This window comes from Gambusia affinis, linkage group LG02, assembly GCF_019740435.1.
Source record: "Gambusia affinis linkage group LG02, SWU_Gaff_1.0, whole genome shotgun sequence".
Classification (NCBI taxonomy): Eukaryota; Metazoa; Chordata; class Actinopteri; order Cyprinodontiformes; family Poeciliidae; genus Gambusia; species Gambusia affinis.
Genome location: NC_057869.1, coordinates 30,779,601 through 30,803,636, shown reverse-complemented (window position 1 = coordinate 30,803,636; position 24,036 = coordinate 30,779,601). Strand labels below are relative to the sequence as shown.

The window sequence follows — 24,036 nt, the reverse complement described above, 5'->3', positions numbered from 1 at the left end:
TTTCCCCCTTCTTCTTCCTCTACGTAGAGATGAGCTGTTTAGATCAGAATCAGACGCGTCTCCTTCAGCGGCGCGCTGAGCTCTCAAAAGGCGCAAAACCTTTTCCGACTTAAGTGGAACTTAGTAAACTTACTTCCTTTTTTTATTCGTCATTATAGATATTTACAAGAAAGTTCACAACTTTTGTCAGTTCAGTTTTATACAGTTGAGTGCTTTTTTTCTTATTGAGGATTTTTTTTCTTTTTTTTTTTTTTTTCTTTTTTTTGGGGGAGTGAGGCAGAATTCTTCTCCTGTGTTTTTAGGCGACGGTCTCCGGATCAGTGGATGTAAGGTTTTTGTGGAGAAAACAGAAGATCATAGAAGGTAAGGGTGAGTTGCCAGAGGCTGTCTCCCCCCCTCCTCACTCCTTCACTCTTTTTTCGCCCTCACCCTCTTCTCTTCCCGGCTTCCTCTGAGTCAGATATTCTGCTGCACCTTCTCACTTTTTGGTCAATAGAAAGAAAGAAAAAAAAAGCGCTTTTCGTAAAATCCTCCAGTTTGCGCTCATCAAACCGAAGCAGTCCCTCCGCTGCGATCATCAACCTTCGTCCGCAGAACGACGTTGTTTCCGCTCGCGATCTCTCCGCGACTGTGCGCGCCGCTCCGCCGCCGCCTGCCGTTAGATCCGCCCAAGCATCTGTCCGTCTTTCCATTGGTGCATCCATCAGTGTCACACACACAGAGAGAGAGGGAAACGCACACACACACGCACACACACACGATACTACAGCACCCCTCCCAGAGGATAACGTGCCATTCATGAACACCTCGCACGCGCTCTCATCCGCTCCTTCAGCCCGAGTCCGCTATTTGTTTATGATGTTAGATGATCGTTTGAATCATTTTGCACAACTAAAAACAGGATGAAAACAACAAACGACGAAGCATCATTAATAACTTTTTAAAGTTATTTCAATAATGTCAAAATAAGAGCAAGGAAAGACCAAAAAAAAAAAAAAAGAAAGAAAAAGAAAAAGGTTTTCAGGCGCTATTTTATCACCGACTATCCTCCCAAAATCGTCTTGCTGCGCTTTAAAAGAATTAAAATGATTCAAAAATGATGAATAAATATGAACAACATTTAAGTTTGGAGAGATTTATTTTAATTGCCTGAGCGTGTTTTCTTCTTTGGGAACATAAAGAGCTGACCTGACCCCAGAGGAGGAGAGGGTTGTGGGGGGTTGGGGGTGCAGGAATATCCCAGTAAACTGTCACCAAATAATCACCTCGCATTTCTTGACAGTGGAATTATTAGAATCGGCTCCATGTTGGGGTTTCTCTCCACAGGACGCCAAAAAAAAAGTAAATAAAATTAAAAAAGAAAAATAAAAACTTATTGCCAAAACCTATATGCTGGAACTCCTGAAGCCACAGTGGTGTAGAGGAAATGTAAAGATGCTCAAGTCACATTTTTTTGTTGAACAGCGGTAGAAAATGCGTCTAAATCCGTCTTTCGTCGAAAATAACGTTAAATTGTGTCTGAAATGTTCTGTTGGTCAATTTTGGACAGGAAAAAATCAGCTTAGAAGTCATGTTTTCAACATATCTTTGTGGGGGAAATTGAAGAAAAGTCAAATAGTTATAAAAGGCGTTTTGGTAGTTGAGGTATTTGGAGAAGTTCTCCTTAACTGTCTGTTCGTTCTCGCTTCAGTTATTTTGATTATATTAGAAATAATGATCTAAAAATATAGATTTAAACTTAAGCTATTAAGGCAGCAGTTTCAATGTGTGTGTTTGTGTGTGTCATTGGGACGTTACATGGAAATGGGCCTTAAACCACACAGTCGACCTGTGAAGCCCAACAAACGCCGTTAGGATGTATTCCACAGAGGAAAGGCAACTGGACCGCCTCATAAAAACTTCCTGAAGAGACTCTGATGTCTTGCGCGCACTCGGATCCAACGTGAACTCTTCAGCTGTGATTCCAGCCCTTATTGCAACTTTTCCTCCATCATTCATCCTCAGTATCACCGACCTGACCGGGATTACTTTTATTGCTGCCAAATAAGTTGAATTGTTCTATTCCTCCCCTCCCGTTCCTCCTATTCGAGAGGTGAAACTATTTCAAAGAAGCCCAGCCCTAGGAGTTTCACTGCAGAATTTGGTGCCGCTTTCTCTCTCTCTCCCTCTCTCGTTTATATTATGGTTATTTGTAATAAATGCGAGCAGCACAAACTGTAACCATTTAACGGGTGTCTGCTTGTTATGCGCTCTGAGGAAACTCCTGCGCCTCAGAGCGAGCAATGATTCCAGGAGGCCTGTGCGTAAAGTGTCGCTGTGAATCTCCAATATCCTCCAAGAAACTCTGATTAGTTTGTTTTATTATTATTATTATTTTTACATTTTTAATCTAATATTCTCTGAACGTCGCTAAGTGAGCAGATTTTTCTCACTGCACGTGCTGCAAAACAAGTCTGCAAAAAGATCAAGACAGAAATAGACATGTGTGTGCGCGCGAGCGCCTGTTTGAGCCACGGAATGAGCGCGCATGTAATTCATTTGATCACTGATTCCATCCGCAACTAAAGAACAAAGCGGAGCTTAGAGCGCGCAAACTTTTAGTCCCCCCCAACACACACACACACACACACACACCGAATCCTCAGCGGTGTTTGCACTCACTTGCCTTGGTGTGTGTGCGTGTGTGTTAAGAGGAGGCTGCAGGGAAAGAATCGGAAGCCCACGGGTTCCTGTCTCACGCGCAGTTGGTGCCCCAAATGGCTCTCCACGGACGCACGTCGAGACAGAGCACGAAAAATGTCCGATGCGCGCAGATGTGGTTCTAAGGTGTGTATGTGTCAATGTCGCCGCAGTTTTATTTTATAAAACCAAATACTTGAATTTTCCAAAACTTTTTTTTTCTTTTATTTTCATCGTTTTCTCCACATCATATCGCAACAAAACAATCTCCGAGACGCGGAGAGGTGACAGAAATGGGAACTCAAAAATCTGTTCAGGAAACAGAACAGGAGAGGAGTGGTTTGGAATCGACTTTGCATTTTTAAACTTTTTTTATTTCAGCAGTGTTTATGTTTTTATTTTATCAGAAACTTTAATTTTCACGTATTTACAGTAAAATTAAATATTTATTTACATGAAAGAGTTTTATATATTATGTGAATAGAGTTTTTAAATAGAATAATGCATTATTCTTGTGACATTTTAAATAATTACTCGTCTTGTTTTGCTTGTTAAGAAGAACTGAAAAAAATATCAAACAAAAGGGAATAAATTTGGAATCAAACTTTGTATTCCAGTGGCTGTTTTGATAAACCACTTCAACTGAGAAATATTTTTCAGTACTTGACTAAAAGTATGACATTGGAACAGTTAAAAGCTGTTTCTCTGCCATTCAATCATGTCAAATGAGAGAAGACTGAAACGTGTGAGAGAGCTTAAAAGCCTTCAGTTGCCGGTTTGGCCTTTAGAAGTTCTACTCTGTAGAAACACTTGAAACCTTGGTACCTTCCAGTGCAACTATTTGCATTAAAACATTGAAAGAAGGGTGGAGGAAAAAATATGCTGCCGTTTTGGGGTCTGACTCTCCTCAAATAACCTCAAAAGTTACAGATTTGCAGCAAAAAGCAGACGATGTGAGGGAGAAGAGATCCAGTGCGCCTCCCTTTCTCTCTCTCGCTCTCCTTCCTCCCTCTGCAGCGGAGCAAGCAGGGTTGAGAGGGCAAGTGCTGACCAGCCCTCTTTCTCCCTCTGTCTGCTCTTACTAGGTCATGACACACACACTCACACACACACCACCTTTCCTTGTGGTCAGTGTTGCCACCAGGGAGAGGGGTAATTTAAGCCCTCCTTGATGCAGCCTATTCATCACTGTCCTGTGATCTGGCCTTCAAAATTAAGGTCTGATCTACAAAGTTGGACTGAAATGAGATAAAAATTGGCAGAGGTCACCGAGGCAAAACAGCAGCCACCAGGGAGAACAGAAGGAAGTTTATGTAAATGCTCCGTTTTCTTTGTTTTGCACATTATTGGGGATCATGTTTGATTTCAGAAGAAAGAAAGTTGAATTAGTTGAGCAAACTGTAACCTGAAAATGCTGCTTAGCTATTCTATTCTGAATTTGATTTATAGATATGTGTGATTGCTAAAACTGAGCCGAGTTGGCCCAAGGTTGAAAGGGGCCTGAAGCGCAAACTGACTGTCAGTTAAGCTCATAACAAATGTTGTTTTTTAAAGCCTTTTTCAATCACAGTAGAAAGGTGGTGCACAATTTATTTTTAGCTGCTAAGCATTAATTTATGTTTTAAGAATATTTGCAAAGCACAAATTACATCCCGATGGGTATTACCAGACAAGGCTTGTTAAAACACAGAGATAGGTTTTTATTTTAGGAGCAAAACATTCGCTAGGTATCAGTATCAGGCATTAGCTTCAGCATCAGTAGCTGCCAGAGTGTGCAGCAATATTTTCTTCCAGAGTGCAAAGCACTGAGGAGCCCACTCCCTAATGAACCACACAACAGTGGCGCCCCCCAAGGTGGGCCAGAGAGGGCACTGAACCTATATATATATATATATATATATATATATATATATATATATATATATATATATATAGAGAGAGTTTTTCTGATTTTACTTTTTATATGTTTGAGTAAGATGAACATTGTTATTTTTATGTACTACTGACAAGATGTCTCCAAAATTCCAAGCAAAGATTTAGTATTTATTTGCAGAAAATGAGAGATGGCCACAATATCAAAAAAACGTGCAGTGCTTTCAGACTTCAAATAATGCAAAGAAAGCAAGTTCATATTCATTTAGAAACAACAATACTAATGTTTTCACTCAGGAAAAGTTCAGTAATCAATGTTTAGTGGAATAACCTTCAGGTTTTCAGTGGGGTCCAGTGCAGTGGGCTCTTCATTTTTTTGTGCCCCGGGCAGCATTAGAGAGGCAAGTGCAAGTAATAGATGAAAAGTAAGAACATATAGCTTATCTAACAAGTTTCCTATTGCTTTAATGCATGTTCGGTCAACAGGGAGGAGAAAATGGAGACCAGGTTCTTTGCTTTGTCTAGTACTGCACTGCATTTGATCTAAGACCGCAGTCTCAGATGAGTTCCTGCATTTTGATTGGGTGGGTGGACGGCCGAAGTTGAGGGCTCAGCCCGGATGTGATTTGTGCAGGAACCACCAAACTGCTGTTTCCCATAAAGCCATTAAAATTGTCCTTTGTGTTTTTTACACAATGCTGCCTTTGTTCACACATGTAAACTAAATTTGAAATTAGAAATAATTTTATATCTGTGAATATGCACATTGACAAAACATGTTAAAAATTGGACACATTCTAGATAAAGGAAAGTAAGGAAAAGAGAAGTTTTCAGAGCTATATTTTTTCCATATCCTTTCTTAGCGGCCTCGAGTAGGATCACATGCACTCAGACATAGTGGTTTATAACTTATGACGTTATTCCATGAAGCCGTGACACACCAACACCAATACCAGACACGGAGCATGTGAAAGTGTCTCATATTTAACCTGATTTTACAGTCGGATGCTCCAGATCCAAACAAAAGAGATGCGTGTTTCAGACATCCTGCAGCACATAATCAGTTCAAGCCTGTTCTCTGCCCCCAGAGTATCTGCACTACCAAGAACAGAGAATTAGGATTCAGTAAAATACAAACTGGGCTTCTTTTGACTGAAAAAAAGGAAAGAAAGAAAAAGGGATTTCTGAGGGCAACAATGAAATAAGCAAACACCGACGGTATTGCAAACGTTGCTCTGCAAGCTTCCAAGCTGTAAAACAACATAAAACCACAAACTACAAAGTAAATTTGCAGACAGATCTTTTAAGCAGTGGAGACTTTTTTAGATCTCATGTCTGATGAGCAGTCTGATGAGCTGCCCTGTTTACCGGCGTACAGTATGACGGCACACTGCTGGGTGACTCACTGCTTCCTCCTTGCAGCAAGTGTGTATGCGTGCGAGCGCGTGTGCATGTGCTTTTTTATGTGAATGTGTGTGTGAGGAAGCCAAGCTGACAGCTGCAGCTCATTACAGGCACTATTACTGATGGGGACTGCTGGGGGAAATTCCTTCTTCCACGGAGCAAAGCAGCCTGTTTACCACACACACACACACGCACACACACCCATGCCCACGCATGCACACCCACACAGGCAAACACGCAGACCCAACGTGGAGCTGCAACATCTGTACCTGAAACTAAAATGATTCAGTTAAAAAAAAAGATTGAAAAAAATTAGGGAAAACGGAAGCTTCTGTAATGAGGAGGGGAAACGCATTACGTCTGTACAGTCGCCCTGTGACTTCCTTTAGATTCAACATCCAGAAGACATACATCCTAGAGGTGTGTGTGTGTGGGGGTGTGTGCGTGTGTGTGTATGTGCGTGTATGTGTGTGTGTGGTCTTGTATTTGATACATCCTGAGCCCAATATTTTCAACAAATACCATTTTGAGGGGACTGACTGCTTCTTCTGTGGCCTGAAGCACCAGAAGAAGAAAAACTGTTTTTGGGTTTGGGGTTAGATTTAGAACTAAAGTATGAATGAAGCTTAGATTAGGCTTAGGGTTAGCCATATACTGATAATAGTTAGGTTTAAGGTTAGGGTCTGGGTTGGGCTCTAGAAATGAATGAAAAATGAATGGAAATCAGTACAAAGTCCTCGTGAAGATAGAAAGAGACGTGTGTGTAAAATACAGACCGTTTCACAACCAGAAGGGGAGCGCTTTTTTTTTGTACCCCTCCAGGGGCTCTTTTGTGGGCTCTAGTATATTATGAAAGAAGGGGGGAAGAAGACATGCGGCAAACATTGCCGGGTCCGGGAGTCGAACCTGCGACAGCCCTTTTCGAGGACTCAAGGCCTCCAAACATGGGTCACACTATCCCCTATGCCACCACAGCATGCCCGGGGGAGCACTTTTAAGGGCAGATGAGATCACTGGAGTGCCCTAAGCTTTGCCGTCCTGGCACATACACACACACACACACGCACACCCACTCCCACACACACACGCATTCAGGCACAAAGTATACAGTGTCCAGTGACGTTAAGGAGAGGGCTTAAAGCCAGACGCACATGTGCTAGAGTCATTAGTGAAGACTTCATAGCTACACTTCAGGCCACTACACTCCATTACTGCACTTCATTGGTTACACTATCGGAAAACAGTGGTAAAGTCAAGTTTAGAGACCACCAGAGCTACTGACACACACACACGCACACGCCCACACACATCTTTATATGTAGTGAGAAAAAAACATGATCTTGTCTCTGGAAACAATAAACTATATATATCCATATATATATATATATATTCCTAGATTTATGAGAGAAATTCAATGATTATTTTGGACTAGAGAAAACCCGATGGAAACAAACAGCAGCAACAATAAAACATATCCAACAAACTGTTGACAATTATCACCAACTACATCACAACCTGTAAATATATAGACCTCACAGGTAACATGTGGATTTCTCATCAGAAATAAAACAGTGAGAAAAAGGTTCATCACAAGAAATTCAAATACCGTGAGAAAATAAAATATTGAAAAACTCATGGTGTCACACCCTAACCAGCTAATTAAACCCTAAAGGCTTCCTGAGCCATGATTGCTTTTGAAGGCTTTAACCATTTATGCCAACACATTGGCATAACTATTACTTATAACCAATCTGAGGTATATAAAATTTGTTACAAGTGTCAGATGTGTTGAAATAATATCCCAAATAAAGAAGTTATGCTTGGTATGTATTATTCTTAGTTATTGATGGAATTATGCTTTAGGTTCCAACCAAAAATACCTGTTGTATTTGATTCCATAATGTACTCATTCAGAACTATATTCTAAGAATAACAGACAGAGGGGCGCCTTTCTGATGTGGCTCCTCAGAGCTGCAGCTTTAAAACATTAAATTATGAATTCACATTTTTTAAGTCAAATTCGAGACATATAACATTTTTTAAAAACTGAATGTTTTCTAGATTGTGCTTTAAATATGGCACTATCTGTCCAATCTTTGATAATGAATGTGCTAAATCTGAGAATATTATTTTAACTTTACCTTCATAATATTTAGTGTGATTTAAACATGACGTATCTACAAGTCAATTGTGTCATGTTTGAATGGATTGACTTTATTGCAGACAACAGTTACTGATGCAGGTAGAAGAAGTTAATTGAACAGAGAAGGTGATTCTCGAGATGATTTTCTACAGATTGTGGTCTGGATCCGCGCTGTAGGTTGTTAATGGCTCCAAGTGCACACTGAACCAGTTCTTGGCAGAAGAAGGAGTCTAGGATGTTCTTTCATTTAAAGAAGATGAAGATGATCCAGGAGGGCAGTAAGTGCATCCACAGATGTTGAGGTTGGCTAATTGTGGTTTGCTGCTGATTGGATTTGCTCTGCTGTTTCTTCACTGACAGAGGTTGAACTTTGGGGGGCGGACAGGTGGGCGAGCGCTCGTCCAGGGTGCACTTACCCACCTGTTGCTCCTCTTTCTAACGGAGCAACAAGGAGACATTTCTGTACCACCGCTAAAAGGGAGAGTCAGCATGGCCCCAAACTCGAAGAGAATCCTATGGAGAACGGTCTGGTCTACAAGGAAAGAACAGAACCAAGGGGTGAGTGTGGCAAAAATTTCTCTTCAAACAACTGCTGAAAAACTCGGCAGTTACCATGAGTAGTAAGTTTACCATCTGGCGTCTGTCTCAGAAAACCCACTCATATAACTACTGCTCCTTAACGAGGGCTGGTGAACACCTATTGCATCCTGAAGAGGATGAAGGTGAGAGATCAACCACCTAACAGCACACAAGTCTATGGATGGCAAAAATGAATGAATTCATTCAGTTGTTTCTGTCAGTGCTTTAGATCAAATGAGTTAGGCTGAGGCAACATGAACACTGGGTGGCGCTGTAATAAGTAGTGGATATGGTTTCTTTATAGCTGAGCTCAGATTCGGTTTGAGAACCCATCAAAGAAAAGCATACCACCAACCCAAATCCTGCATATCTATCATAGATATTATACCTCTACATAGCTGGAGATAAGCACCAGCAACCCTCCTGACACCATTAGAAACAAGGCTGAACAGAAAATGGATGGATGGATGGATATTCTACCACTTCCTTCGCTTATTTTTTAACACTCAGATACAGCTGTTAAGCAGTATCTGAGCAGCAATCCGGATGGATGGATATACTCATCCGTGTTGAATGTAAGCTATGGTTGTGGCATGGTGCCAAGGTCAGGCTGGTCTCATGGGGGTTGTCACCTGCAGATTAGCGAAGTGCGCCTGTAGGTGCCCAAGTGTTAAGAAAATAATCTATCACCAGAAAAAGAGCCTTCTTCAACTGGAATTAGCTAAAACATGGTACTAGTTCTTCAGTACTCAGCTCCACAAGCTTCATGTGTAGCAATGTTACTCATAAGCCTCATTTTGAAATGTCTCATTATTCAGCTTTTTGACGCGTGTACATACATGGGTATGGGTTGATGCAGACATAATGGAGCGAACATTTAAAATAATACTACACACACTTCAAGCCAGGGATGGAGGGCTCCAGGCTCTATAATTTTTGTCCAAATTATGAAAACATAAAGGACCAACACCATTTGGTCCTTTTAAAACAGCGTGTCTGTGTGTTCACATGCAATGTGACCTAGCTTCTGCTGAGCTAACACCTGCAGTCTAACCACAGAAAATTGTTAAATTTGCTTTACAAAATCACAAAAAGAACTGAAGAAAGAAAAGGGGAAAGAAAAAATGCAAAAAAACCTGTGAATTCAACACTGGGGTTAACGATATGTAAAGTGAGCAAGGCACATCCAGTTTTACGAGACATCCACAGCAACACAAGAAAAAATAAGCAGAGATGTAATATCTGATACTCTGATGAACTGTTTTTATTCAGATCATATAAAATACATATTTTTTTAAACATTAGCCTAATCTGTCACTATTTGTTTTGCTTCTCTTACAATTATTGTGCAATGTAAGCTAATTAATTCTGTTTAGAGAATGTGTATCAACATATTTAATGAAATAAGTATTAGTTTATTTTGTGGTGTACAAAGAGCACCACAAAATATTGATAGAAGTCTTGAACATTAAGCCTCAACCTTGGTCTTGGTTCTTGGTCTCCAAAGGTCTGGTACTGACTCTATCCCTGCTTCAAGTCTGATAAAATGTTGTCTTCAGGCTTATCCCTTTTGCTCACCATCAAAAGCTTTCCCAGTAACAGATTATACATTTATTTGCTTTATTAGGATAAACTTTGAATATTGGGCCAACAGTCCTCTCCGAGGGCTGCATTGGAACCACACACACACACTGCATTCTTTGTCACATCTGCTCCAAGACACTTCAGCTGCACCTGATGTTTCCCTTATGCTTTTACTATCAAACCTCTTTGTTTCTTCCTTATAGACCTTCCTCTATAAGGTTGATATATGAGGAACTGAAAGAGAGGCCTGATAGTAAGAAAGAAAGTGGAGTGAGAAAATGTCATATTTGACATGTGAGATGATGTCCACACCTGGCTTTTGAGAGGCTCTTGTTATAATTAATGAGCAAACTTTATTTATTTGTAGCGTGAGACATATATAGTTGCATATTGAGGTCATTACGTAACTGTGTGTTATTGTCTGAATTTCAAAATCACACAAAAATCTTTATTTTTGTTAGAATTAACCAAACCATAATAATGGATTCTCCTCTCCAATATTATTATTATTTTTTTCTTGTTTTTTCTTTGGTTAAATTGCTGCAGTTCTCCTCCTGAACACTAGGTGTTGTCACTAACAAAAAAGGGTCTTGAAGAAGAGTCTTTCAGGATGTTTCTTTATTTTGATATTTTATCACAGAAGATCATATTTAAGTGATGTAAACAGTTAAAAACAGTTATGATTTTATCTGAAAACAGCATCTTATTGTATCACAGCTGCTCCCTGAATGCACCGATCCATCATATGTACACATATCACTGAACATGAATCAGTAAATTTGAACATTCCGACTTAACTTTACTATTTCTGACAGAGTAATAATACCAGGCTAAGAAAAAGCTTCATAATATTATGATTTCATTGTCAGAATATTATAACTTTATTGTCTTAGTTTAAAATAATAAATCTTAGTCCTAATACTCCATTGTATTTTAGAGTAAATATTCTAATAAGAATATTTTTTAATACTTCAGACATTACAAATGCTTGAATGAGGAGCTCAGTAGATCAATTTGACCAGTGACAATTTGCCAAAATATTGCTAATTTTCAAAAAATGTATTTTCATTTTGTATAATTACTAGAAAATATAACAAATTAGCAGTTCCCATGCAGACAAATGTACAATGATACAATAAAGCAAGTTTAAAAACCCATAGAGAAAACAGAATGGTTTCATGAGCAGAGCAGTGTGTGTGTATGTCTGCTCTTGTACCAACACACCCTAGCAGGATCTCATGTCGACACCACACTGAGGTCCGTGGGCTTGTCCAGACCTCTGCCCACACAATAGATAGGATAGTGTGTTAAACGCAAATGCAGAAGCTACAGTTCCCCCAGACTCCCCTACTCACTGGCAGCTCCCTGCCCTTGAGCCTCGCAAAGACGTCCAGTGAGTTGACATCCACGTTAGAATCATGTCTGCTTCACGCCTGTCTGAATTAGTGCTGCGCTGCAGGGGCTAAAGTGGCCAGCGCGGCGCCCTTCCTCCAGGGAGGCAGGAAGAGGAGGTCAATACGCTCAAATGATTTTCCACTTCTCCAAAAAGTGAGTAGTCGTGGCTTAAGGACATTTGGCGACACAGATGATTTTTTCAATAAGTCTGCTGCTTCTCAAACACAGAGATGTGAGGTTTCATCTGAGCTGTAGGTGACGGATGGTCAAAGAAATGCAAAGTGCTTTGCCTGACAGTAAACAGATGCTAACCAGCAGATCACCATCATCAGGCCTCCAAGCGTTTGGGGCTCTCGCAGGGATGCTGTGTGTTTCATCAGAGGTTTATAGGGCGTGTGTGCGTGCGTGGGTGTGTGTGTGTGTGTGTGTGTGTTTGCAGTCCAAAACCCTTTGGAAAGGCTTTCTCTCTGAAGTGTCAACCTCCCAGAGTGAGGATCAAGTGCTAAGCTCAGGAATCAGGAGCTCAGTGTCTCAGTGTGTGTGCAGGCTTGCGTGTGTGTGTGTGTGTGTGTGTGTGTAACCCATCCTTGTGGTTTTAGGGACTAAGGCAGTGATATATCCTCTCTATCTCTTACTGAGCCTGACCACAAGCTGGACCAAAGACTACCCGCAAAGCTAAATCCACACACTCAAAGGTTAGCGTATTGTGTACATCTGTGTGTGAGCTACATCAGAGGAGCTGGACCTTTTCCCCTGCGGGGCGAAGCTCAAAGTTTAAATGTCAAACACACATGCAGAGGGTCAGTGAGCAGCCGGGCAACTGGAACCCATGATGTCCTACACGCTTTCTCCAAATATTAGCATGCATGAGAGGAAGACAGACATAGGGGCACATTACAGTAGTATTTGTGCAGACCAGCTGTATGAGGTCATTTCACAGAGGAGCCCCTCCTTCTGTGTTACTATTACATTTTTATGGGTCTAATAACTCTTGTTTTATTTTGTTATAGTTTACTATGGTTGTTCTGACTTGACCTACTTGCCAAGAGTCATCCGTACTAAAACCTGAAAGACTGCAGTAGCTATAATTAGGGGTGTAGCATTACACATAAATCATAGCCCAGTGGTTGTAGCATCATTGTTCTGTACAGAATAACAGCAAAGAGAACAATATGCAGTCAGGTCTCTTTGTATTCTTAAAGAGTGGATAAACAGAGACAGGAAAACAATTCAGTCATCTGTTATGGTCAATTCTTCTATGATGGCAGCAATGGTGGTAGTAGTTTGTAGAGTAGGTCCTGCAGTGAGAGGGTTGCCAGTTCGATCTCCATTCAGTACATGTCTGTTGCTGTAGCTTCACCTGCCTCACCTGCAGGTGGCGCCGGTGCATGGCAGCCTCACCTCTGTCAGACGGTGGCTTGTCACCAGTGGAGTGTTAATGAGTGAATGTGGTGTGAAGTTCTTTAATGTCGTCTGGACTTGATAAAGCCACAAGTACAGAATGAGGTGTCTGCCTGGCTAAAGAGCATTTTGGTCAAAGCCATTGAAAAGTTTGACATGTGAGCCACCGAACATCACATCAACAGCAGCAAGTTTTCTGAACATTCTCCTGTATTCAATTCCATCCACTGAACTATCATACTGCCACTATCTTGTTTTACAATCGAAAGGTAAAAGGTCAACATAATTTGGTGTGATTCCTATGTTGGCCAAAAAGTCTGTGTTCATCTCTTTCTGTTAGACATTTAAACAGTGGGATGTTGCTTTATAACAACACCTTTCTCTAAACTACCCAACCTGCCAACCCATTCTCACTCCCTACTCATAATATTTTGACACTTTTGCAAGTTCCCTCAGCATCACATGTTGACGCATCGGGTACCCCCCTAACACCTTTACACTATTTACACTAACCCTAACCAGATCGTCGGTTTTGGACACTTAGGGAGCGGTGCAGCATTCAATGAGTTTTTCATGATGCTTTCTTCACTAATGTTCACAGAGGAGCTACACTAATACTGAGATTTAATTACACAGGTGAATCAGTTAGATTAAACTCATGCCAGCTACACGCAACAAGATTTTAATATTGATGGCTAATTTTTGAAACTTGAGAGACCCTCATAGATGACAGTAAAAAAATGTGGGTGGAACAGTTGTACTTTGTGAGGTGTATACCATACACAAACCGAATTCACTCACCAACATTCAGATGTCAGATGGAAAATACTGCCAAACTTATTGAGGCCAAACATGAGTTCAGAGTGAACAAACGTGACTGACATGGAAGAAGCCATGGTGATAGCTGGGGGGCTCTATATATCAGATGTTATAACAGACAACATCCACCAGACTTCCTGTTCCACCATGACAGTTTTCTTGTCTTCTGTGTATTTTGAATTTCCCCCTTTGTCTCTGTCACCTCTCTTTCTGATTGGCTGCACGTCACATTCAACGGGCTGCGGTCTCGTTTGCTCTCGGGCAACACCACAAACACTGTTATATCGGGCCAAAACAATCCAACATGTTGAACACCCCTCCCCCCTCAATTTTTAGATTGTTGCGGTCCTGACGTCAGTCTGAGTAGACCTGATCGCTCTTAACACACAGCAGGAACATCTCTTAAAAATAATTTTAAAGTCATTATGATACTTAGATAATCAGAAGGGGGAAATCAGGACAAAAACTTGTAAAAGTCTGTGAACAGGAATAAGGGGGACTTGAGATGGCCCACAGAAGAAGCTAATTTCAGCTACTTGTACCTTGTTGCTTCCCATATCTGCTGACCACAGCCGAGGGATGGAAGGTAATTGGATGCATTTGGAGTTTATTTAGGAGAAAGTGGCATGCCAATTTCTATCAGTCTGCCACATAAAACTCATAGACAATTAATTAACATTAATTAGGACAATAAATTAACATGACAAAATGTGGAAAAGCCAAAGCCATAACCAAATCCACAATTTTTAGATTTCAATGATGGGCTTTTGTATGGCAGACTAAATTTAAAATTATTTTACTGATTCATAAATTGTGCAAAGTTCACCCAATCAACATGTAGTAGCAACAGAAACCTGGAATGAGGCGATTCTCTGTGCAGGAACATACAGATGCAGGCTTGATGTGATTTTACAGCTCTAGAAATATTATACTGTAGTTTGCGGTGTTGTGACATGAGGCAGTGTACGTTTTGGGGTTGGAGCTACATGACAACTCAGGATGAAATGTGTTAAAAGCCAAATGCTGTTTGTCACCATGTTTTTCGAGCCACAGTCCAAACTACAACAAGATGCCATGTTTTTCATGGAACTGAGTGACTGAGTGTGCGCCCAACGTGGTCTCCTGCCTTATTCCTTCCCTGTCTTGTGTTTTTCAGCCTCATAGAGCTGTTGAAGCTGTTCATCGGACACGAGATGAAATCAACACGCTGACGGGGTTTGAGACACACACGGGTACAGCTCACCTTTTCGGCAGATCAGACACGACACATCTGCATGTTAAGTGAAAGCTTTACTCCTCCGCTTCCACAGAACACTCTGGTCTGTCTCTCTCTCACTGTCTATGTCAGCCATCACTTTGTCTTCACATTCATGCGGAGGCCAACTTTCATGCATCTCACATCAGATTACCTCAGATTCACACACATTGAAAACATCGGCTTTATCTTTTAGGCGATGGGAGAGAAGCTGCTGTTGGGAGCGGGAGGGCTTGACAGGGGCAGAGAGGAAGTACACAGGAAGTACATTAGTTATCACTCCATTGTCTTCTCCACCTTTTCAGTTCTCATCACCACCTGTCGTCTCAGACTTCCCGACCCCGTCCTTTTCTCTCTCCGTGTGCCGCTTTCTCACACACATGCCTTTAAAAGTGACTGCCGTGCTCCATTTAAATGTCGGGCCTTGAAATGTAGGTGACACGAAGCAAGCTGCGGGAACTGCAAGACAGTCGGATGAAATATTTAAATGAAACATTGTGAGGTAAAACAGAGGGGAAGTGGAAAGAGAATAAATACATGGAAAATATTCAGTTGAAATTGCAGTAGATTAGAATGTTACTGAACAAGATTCAAGCTTTTTTAAAATGGGAAACTGAAATACTAATTGTTACACAAGATTTTTTGTTTCGTTTTTTTTTATTTTTTTTTTTTTTTTTAAGATTTTTAAATCCTCATTTGGTTTATTCGAAATGAGGAACACAACTTCATTTTCACAGAAAATTATTACATAAGACCAATAACAACCAAAATTCTATTTTAACATAGAAACTCTTTTAAATGGACAACACTTTCTTGAGAAAGACCAACAGTGAAAAACATTCAGTGAATATCAGACGTTGCTTTTGAATTGTGGTTCAACAGAACCATTTAAAAAAAAACAAACTAAGGAAACAGGCCTGAACCCAAAGGACCATACCTTTAGAAAAAATGCAAGTTAATTTGGCTGGACGGACAAGTTAAAGTAAAGTGTGTCCTCTAATTGGCACTACAGGTGTTTTCAAGTTTCTAATCAGTCAATTTGCTTATAAAAAAGGGAAACACCACAGAACATCAACTTGTTTGAGCCATCATATTATAATGTTATTCCCTCATCATACCTGGAATGTTGCCTTGATTCTTTTATGCATGTTTGAGAAATTCCTTAATTTCCATGGCAACCATCCAGCTTTCCAAAATGCCTTAGTGGACCTTCCCCCACCTTGGAGACACAGCTCTTCTTCTGGGCTGCAGTTTCTAACTTTCAGATTTTCCACCTCACAGAGCAGCCCTTTCCTACGACTCCCCCACTCTGCTCCTTCAGACTAGTCAGCAGTAATTAGCAAACACCTGGTGGAACTGCACATCTGCTGAGCTCGTTATAGGAGCTGCTCCTCAGTGCAACACTGGTAAAAATGTTAAAGGGTTAAAAGAGGAGCCGTGTTGTGATAATTTCTCGAAGGTAGAGTTTCAGAAAGAGGATGAGTTTTTAAAGAGACAGAGGCCCAAATTCAAGAGGTTACATCAGAAATGAAAATTTCTTCCAAGTCATTGATTACGTCAGTGATTATATTGAACCACAATTCAAAAGCACTGTCTGATTTTTATTGGTTAATTTTCAGTACATTTTTATTTGTTATTACTTTTGTCAGTTTCATAGTATTTCAGTGATTATTGTGGGTTTATCCGTCATTAACAGAGAGGCAACAACGGTTTCATTCACATTTATAAATAAAATGAAATAAAAAGATCTGAGACATTCAATTTAGAAGTGTATAATTTTTACATAAATTAAATTGGTTTAATTAATGTCAGTGAGATAACATTTTAAGCACAATGTGACTTCTAAAAATGCACAATACACAAGATACTGTCAAATAAATGCTTCTACTGTCAGGATTCTGTATTTTAAAAAATCTCACATTATCAAAGTTTTCCATGTCAAGTTGAATTCTAACTACAAGTAGCAATGACTAAGTTAAAGAATTACTGAATCTTTAACAGAATCTCAGCAAAATTTGAATGACAACACAAGAAACAGGATTGTAGCCCCAACAAGGCAAGCCAAAAAGTGAACGATTATGGTGATGCAGTAGATGATATAGCAAAAAACGATGCTGTATCATATAAATAGAACCGTAGGTCAGAAATCTGATTTTTTACATGTTTGCTTAAGGTAGACGGATTGATACCGAGTCAGTACCAATATCGGTACTAAAATTGATGCAAGCTTCAGGTTCCTTTATGAAATTTTATTTTATTTTTGTGTTGTCATTTCTCTACTTTCTGGATCATTTCATTTATTTCAAAAGCTTTTAATCCACCAGAGGTTGCTGGTAACTCTTGATAAATCTGTTTTGAAACTATTTTCTTGCCCAGTTCCCTTATTTTTACATACATCACGGTCAGATTCAGTGTGGAGAATTATAAAAAAATTTTCTCTAAGACGGGAAAGGAATGTAGGAAACTGGGGCTTGCCTAAAACTTTTGCACAGAACTGAATCCGCAAAACTAGAAACAATGCATTTCTACACCGAAGGCCTGAAAGCACTAATCCTGCCATCTAGTAGTGGGGAGAGAGGTATCACTTCAAATAAACAACCAGTTTCCCAGTCGCAGCTTTGTGAATACATGAAGCAGAGGAGGAACAGAGAGAGGCTCTGCTGTGATTGGGAGCAGATGTGAGCTCCAGGTCTGGGTTTGGTTAAAGTCCCGCTGCCAGGAATATTTGCTCCACTTCAATAAATAGAGCTGTTAGGAGTGAGGTATTTCCTCGTCACCATGTCAAGGTTTCCGAGCGGAAGCTTCACTTGCACAACGTTCACTTCAAAGCCAGCAAATGAAAACTAAACACTTTTTTTCTACTGTATTTCACTGTTAAAAATATATGCTTTGATTTTCTACATACTTTTCAATTGTGATTTTTAAATAGAATTTTAGGCCAGAAATGTAATTATTTATATGTCTGCTGAAGATTGGTGAATGGATACCAAATCACTGTCAGTATCGATACTAAAGCTGATGGAGGCTTCAGATTCCTTTATGAAATTTGTTTAGGACTTCTATTGTTTCTGTTTATCTTGTCAAATCTTAAAGTAATTTATGGACACCTGCACAATATTTTCAATCTAAGATTCTAATAAAATAATTCAGAGAAAAAAACAACCAAAAAACCAAAATGTCAGAGGTTTGATATACCAAAATTAAATAATAAATATGATCAGTACAATTATCAATAATACTGGCCCTGTATTTATTAAGTATTGGATTAATACCAAAATATGCAGTATCTCACGCATCAAGTGTTTGAATGAGCTGAAATGCATCTATTTATCTTTTCTCTGCACAAAACCCCTCGCCCTCTCCCCCACATACACACCAGTTTGTATTTCTACCCATGTCAGGATTTGCTATTGTTCATTTTATTAACTAGATTTTTGCCTAATCCAGACATTTTTTCCTAACTTTAACCAGCACTAGTCTATCCCTAACCATAGCTAAAACTTAATTCACAACATACCTCTAACTCTCACTGGCAGAACTGGCAAAAAAGTGAGGACCAGAAAAATGAAAGGAAAGGTGTCCTCTATATGTAGCATATACAAATATAAACACACACACACACACATACTTGTGCATGTACACTTAAACCATTAAATTATTCATACTATTGGCAGATTTACATTAAAAATAATTTCTATGCAACAAAGAAATTTATTTTTGAAAGGAAACGGGGTAGGGGTCCCTACAAAGATAACAGATAACATTACATGAGGGTCAATTCTATAAAATTTATACATGTTATCAAACATTTTTTATACCCTCTTCTATAATCAGTGGACAAATTCTTTATTTGCAACAACAAAAACAACCAAGCCTCTCTGAAAGTTGCTGACCATCTTCCGCCGTCTTTCCACTGGTGGGATTTCTTTGATGATGAACTCCAAGTCTATAAAACTGAAGGGCCTCCTGGCCATCACCCTAATCTTTACCCCCCTCAAGAGATTATCTTACAGACTCAACTTGGAACTAAAATGTAAATTTACAACTGGCAGTTTGGAGTTCCCAGCCACCTGAAAAAAAGAAAAGAAAAACCTCTCTAAGAGGCCTGCAAACACACTCTCTGTAAACTACAGAACCTTTCCCAAAATTAGATTTGCACAGGTATTTGCTTTACAAACACTGATCGCATAATAAATCCATAACTATTTTCTCTCTTCTTTTTTTAATCCAAGGTTATCAGATGATTTCCCTCCATTGTCTGCCACATTACCAGACTTTTCTCTTTCCCCTTCGGCCCAGCTACGATCAAAACACTGTGCAGAGAAATTGTGGCGATCCAAGAGGCTCTGAGCAGAAAGGTCACAGAGAGAGTCTGTAAAATGGATGAAGCCTAATGATTAGCTCAACCTTTGCCTAATCAATAATCATTTATCCAACAATATCACCGGCAGCCACAGCCCCATTTGCCATTAACCTCAGCAGCGAGGCGAGAGGCAGTATTGTTTCCTCTGGCAGCTTTATGGCACTCCGATGAGTGGTAGGGCCGGGAGGAAGCTTAAGGTTGGATCTTGATGGCTCGGATCCTATTAAGAGACTGCAGGTATTTTACTGGAGAAGTGTCACATAATTACACTTTTAAATGATTGACGGTAATGTTCGGCATGCTGGTAAAACTGTACAACGGGAGAGTGGGGATGATCATTTAGCTCCAGGACAGAATATTAAAAATGTTTATGTGCACTTAAGTGAAAACAAAGGCCTTAACAATTTGTTTAATTGGAAAATGTTGAATTTAGTTTTGTTTCATAACAAAAAAAATGTTTTCAAAGGTCTAGAATGTCAACGAAAGGCTTTCCATGTTCTGAAGCATTTTAGAGAAGGCAAATCAATAAATGTGTTTAGGTCCGACTTAGCTCATATCTCCTTCCCCAGCAAAAAAACACACTGCAAATTATCACAACATAAAAACACTGATCTGCTCCTCCGCTTCTTATTCCTGCCCCACACTCAGCCGCAAAGCATTAGCAGCGCCCGTCTCCTCTGTGTCTCTCCATGATGCCATCTTCATCATAACCTCTCCCATTTTATTGCTTTTAATGACTCCTTCTCCCTTTTCATTAATTCTTTATCGATTCCTCCTGACGTTGCCTGAATTATTTTTCAATTACAGAAAATAAAAGACAAAGAAGAACCACGGAATATGCACGGCTGCCTGCGTTTGCTATGGTTGTGTTGGTTTGTGCTCTTTTTTTTTTTCTCCCCTACATCTTTCTGGTAAAAACACACACTTTCACACCCACTTTTACACACAATACACATGGAATATGACTACGGCTGCAGAAGAAGAGCGGGAAAGGTCACCGCTGGCTTCCAGAGGCTGAGCTGGGTTTCTCTGCAGTGTGTTTTCCAGAGAGGAGCGGCGCTTGGACAAAATCCACTGGGGCAAGCAAACACACACACAAACACACAGAGAAAACGTCTTCTAACTGACGATTCGGGATCTTTTAATATGCTGATCTGAGAATATGAAGGATGGTCTCAAAAGCAGATAGATGCGGTCGCAAAATGAGCCTCTGAAGGCGCCGGTTTAATACCCAAAGGTCGTTAATTATAACAATTATTCAAGCCCATATCACAGACACATATTGACTGTTTTTTCCTTCTTTTTGGTCTCTACTTGGGTTGTCTGGTGACGCACCCCAAAAGGCTCAATTAAAGAATAAAGTGAGTGTTTTAAGTGTGTGTGTGTGTGTGTGTGTGTGTGTGTGTGTGCGTGTGATTGTAGGGGAAATGGAAATAGATTTTCACCTGCACTGTTTATTATGGGGCGCACAATGCCTTTTTGTCCCTCTGTTGTCCAATTACATCATATTATGTTGAAGTTGTGTCAGACAGAATTATGTTTTATGACCCGGATGGGTGTGATACACACACACACACACACACACGCACATATATATATATATATATATAGACATGTGATGGAAATCAAATAAACCTGTTCCATCTCCTCCACTCACCTGTGTGGTCATCTGAGTGCATGTGCACCACCGTATGTCCCTTAAATGTCGTATTTGAGCTACGTTCGCCATGTTGCATGCCTGTCCTACGATGTGTGTGTTCCTGAGGGCGTGTGTGTGCGTGAGTGTGTTTTTGACCTCCACTGCCCGTCTCCCTACCATCCCTCCTGTGAGAGCCAGTGTGATATACGGAGCTCTAATTGTCAGGTCTGGCCCCCACATTCCTCGCCTCCAACAGCCGACCAACAGTGTGTCACTTTAACAACCGCAAATTATCACCGCGATGGAGATCTCGGCTTCACTGCGCCTCTATGAGAATATAGATACATTTCCTTCAATAAATTACTTCCCACCAACCACCGACACTCCACACACACACCTATAATCTCACACAGTCGACTCATTACCTGTCTGCTGCTGTCCTCTCTCACACTTGCCGGTCTCTGACTGACGTTTTTACCACAACATTATTGTGTGTGCCTCAGGATCTGCCTAAAAGGGAATGAGATGAAGCTAACCCTTTGTGTCACTTTGACCAGGGTGTTTGATTCTTAAAGATGTGAGCTGGAACCGAACAGGGAGGGGCCGGGGAGTCTAGACACAGACAGACAGACAAACACTGTTTAATTTGCTGAATTCAGTTTTTATTGACTGTAAGTTTTTTTTATTTTTTTTTTGTTTGTTTATTTCTTTTTTAATCACTTGAAATGAAATGTAGAAAGTGTTTTTGAAGGATCTTTTACTCAATGGGTGTCCAGGCTTTTTGTCATGTGGGGCCAAAATTGTCGAGTCAAAAGTGTTGGTGGGCTGAGAAAATGACAAGAAAAATAAAATCAAGTAAATAAAGTAGTTAGATTTTTTTATTTTTTTTTTTTTTTGGTTTATTTGTAGGAAACTGATATTATTCAATATGTTTTATTAAAAGAGAGGCAACTTGTTTTCAAATTCTTTTGGGCTCCATTTGAAGAATTTTTAAAAACAGGATTTGAGACACTTCCTTTGAAAATGTTTGCTATATTTAGCCGAGTTTAATTAATAGTTGGCTTTCCAGTAAAATTCTTTGGATAGTCGTGGTTCTACTTGTTATAAAGATTCAGTTGTAAAAAGATGTTTACTTTGTGTTGTGCTTTACATACTTTACATTTAACAAATTTACATCAATAAAACTTTTACCCTGATTAAAAAAAATAAAGACTCTAAGTGCATTAACCACCCAGGTGGACGAGTCAAATCTGTAGCTTTCTTCACCTGCAGTTGGGGGCCACAAAAAATCCGTCTAAGGGCCACAAATGGCCTTTGAAAGCCCCTGGTTTAGAGTATCCTTTAGCATCTTCTGTAGCAAATTACATCTGATTATCTCTTTTAAAAAAACAGAAGTGGAAAAAGAAACTAAAGGATGGAACAGAAAAAATAAAAAAAATAAAAAGAGTAATGTCATTATCAGACTGAACCATTAGAGCCCATCCTGCCATGTGGTTCATTTTTATATCAGCACTAAACAAAATAATTCCAACCACCCAATCGGATGCAGCCTAAGTAGTTCAACATGGCCGTGAGAAGCGGAGCAGTCATCTTCTCCGGCGGACGGGATGCCACGTAAGTGTTTCAGGCTGTCTCCATAGAAGTCCCGGCCAGCTCCGCTGCAGGCTCGGCCAGAACCGGGGGTTCTCTCTAATGAAAGGCAGACTGAAAAAGCCTCTTTGATTGATTTCCTACATCTTGATTTGATATCCTGAATTAATTATTTGAACTTGAATAATATATAAAGGGAAAAATAAATGTAAAACACTCAGGGGAAATAAGTGGAGCACTTCAGTGCTGTTGGCGCAGCTGCGTTTGATACACTGGTTCTGTATCTGCTTGTCAATCTTTCCCTGGAATACTATGGAGTTTATCTCCAACGGAGGAAACCTCGTGAGGAGTCATGGCAGATGGAGGTTTTTATGCGATAATGGAAGACGGTAAAAGTACAGAACCTAAAAAAGTATTTATCCCTCTTTACCTTTTACACATTTTGCCACAGCACAGATTTCACTGTGGCTTGTTTTTCGCTGTGTCATGCAGAAGACCAACACAAAGCGGTGTGTAGTGGTGAAGTAGGAGAAACAGGAGACGTGGGGCTCAGAGGATTTTCAAAATGAAAATCTGAAAAAACTGGGATGCATTCAACTCCATTCATTCTAATTCTCCTAAATACAATGGAACTAATTTCCTTCAAATGTCAAAATTCACTGCTTTGAGAAAACTAACTGCTGACTGTAGGCTAACCATCTGAACCAGGGGTCAACAACCAGTGGTTCCGGGGCCACAAGTGGCTCTGTAATTCTTTCACAATGTCTGTTAGTAGAGGGGGCAAATCAAGCCAAAGTAAATATTACAAAGCAAGTATTGGTATCTAATCGATACTTAGGTAGTAAGATAGTTTCTGTAGTTTCAGATTTTCTTATGAAATGTTATTTTTTTTATGTTTGTGTTGCAGTTTCTCAGTTACTTAAAAAAATATTTTGCTTTCATTTCGTCTCAGATGATCATTTGATTGCATACATTTGTTCTGTTGTTTCTGTTCATCTTGTTAATATGTTATTAAAGTATTTTGTAGACTCCTGCACACTTTGTTCAAATTCTTTCAAAAGTTTAAAGAACGTAATTGAAATGAAAAAAAAAAAAAAACACAAAGACACCTAGATGAAGGAAGTTTGATATATTAAACTTAAGTAATAAAAAGTATCAGTATCAGTATTGGCAATACCCCCATTTTTATTTGGTTTTAGATCAATACCAAAATATGCACAAAAAATATGACACACTTTTATTCTTATTAACTTTGGCAAAAGATGATAAAAAAACCAACTCATATTTTGAAATATAAATATACCATGCTGTTT

At 39.8% G+C, this 24,036-nt stretch overlaps 1 long non-coding RNA gene across 1 annotated transcript; it reads left to right on the top strand.

Moving 5' to 3' along the window:
* The first annotated feature begins 274 nt into the window (after positions 1 to 274).
* LOC122846138 lies at positions 275 to 23,749 on the top strand. Its single transcript, XR_006373188.1, has 5 exons — positions 275 to 363; positions 8,251 to 8,376; positions 8,459 to 8,656; positions 15,033 to 15,108; positions 20,302 to 23,749. It is a non-coding gene; the product is annotated as an uncharacterized LOC122846138 (long non-coding RNA).
* Positions 23,750 to 24,036: the final 287 nt, after the last annotated feature.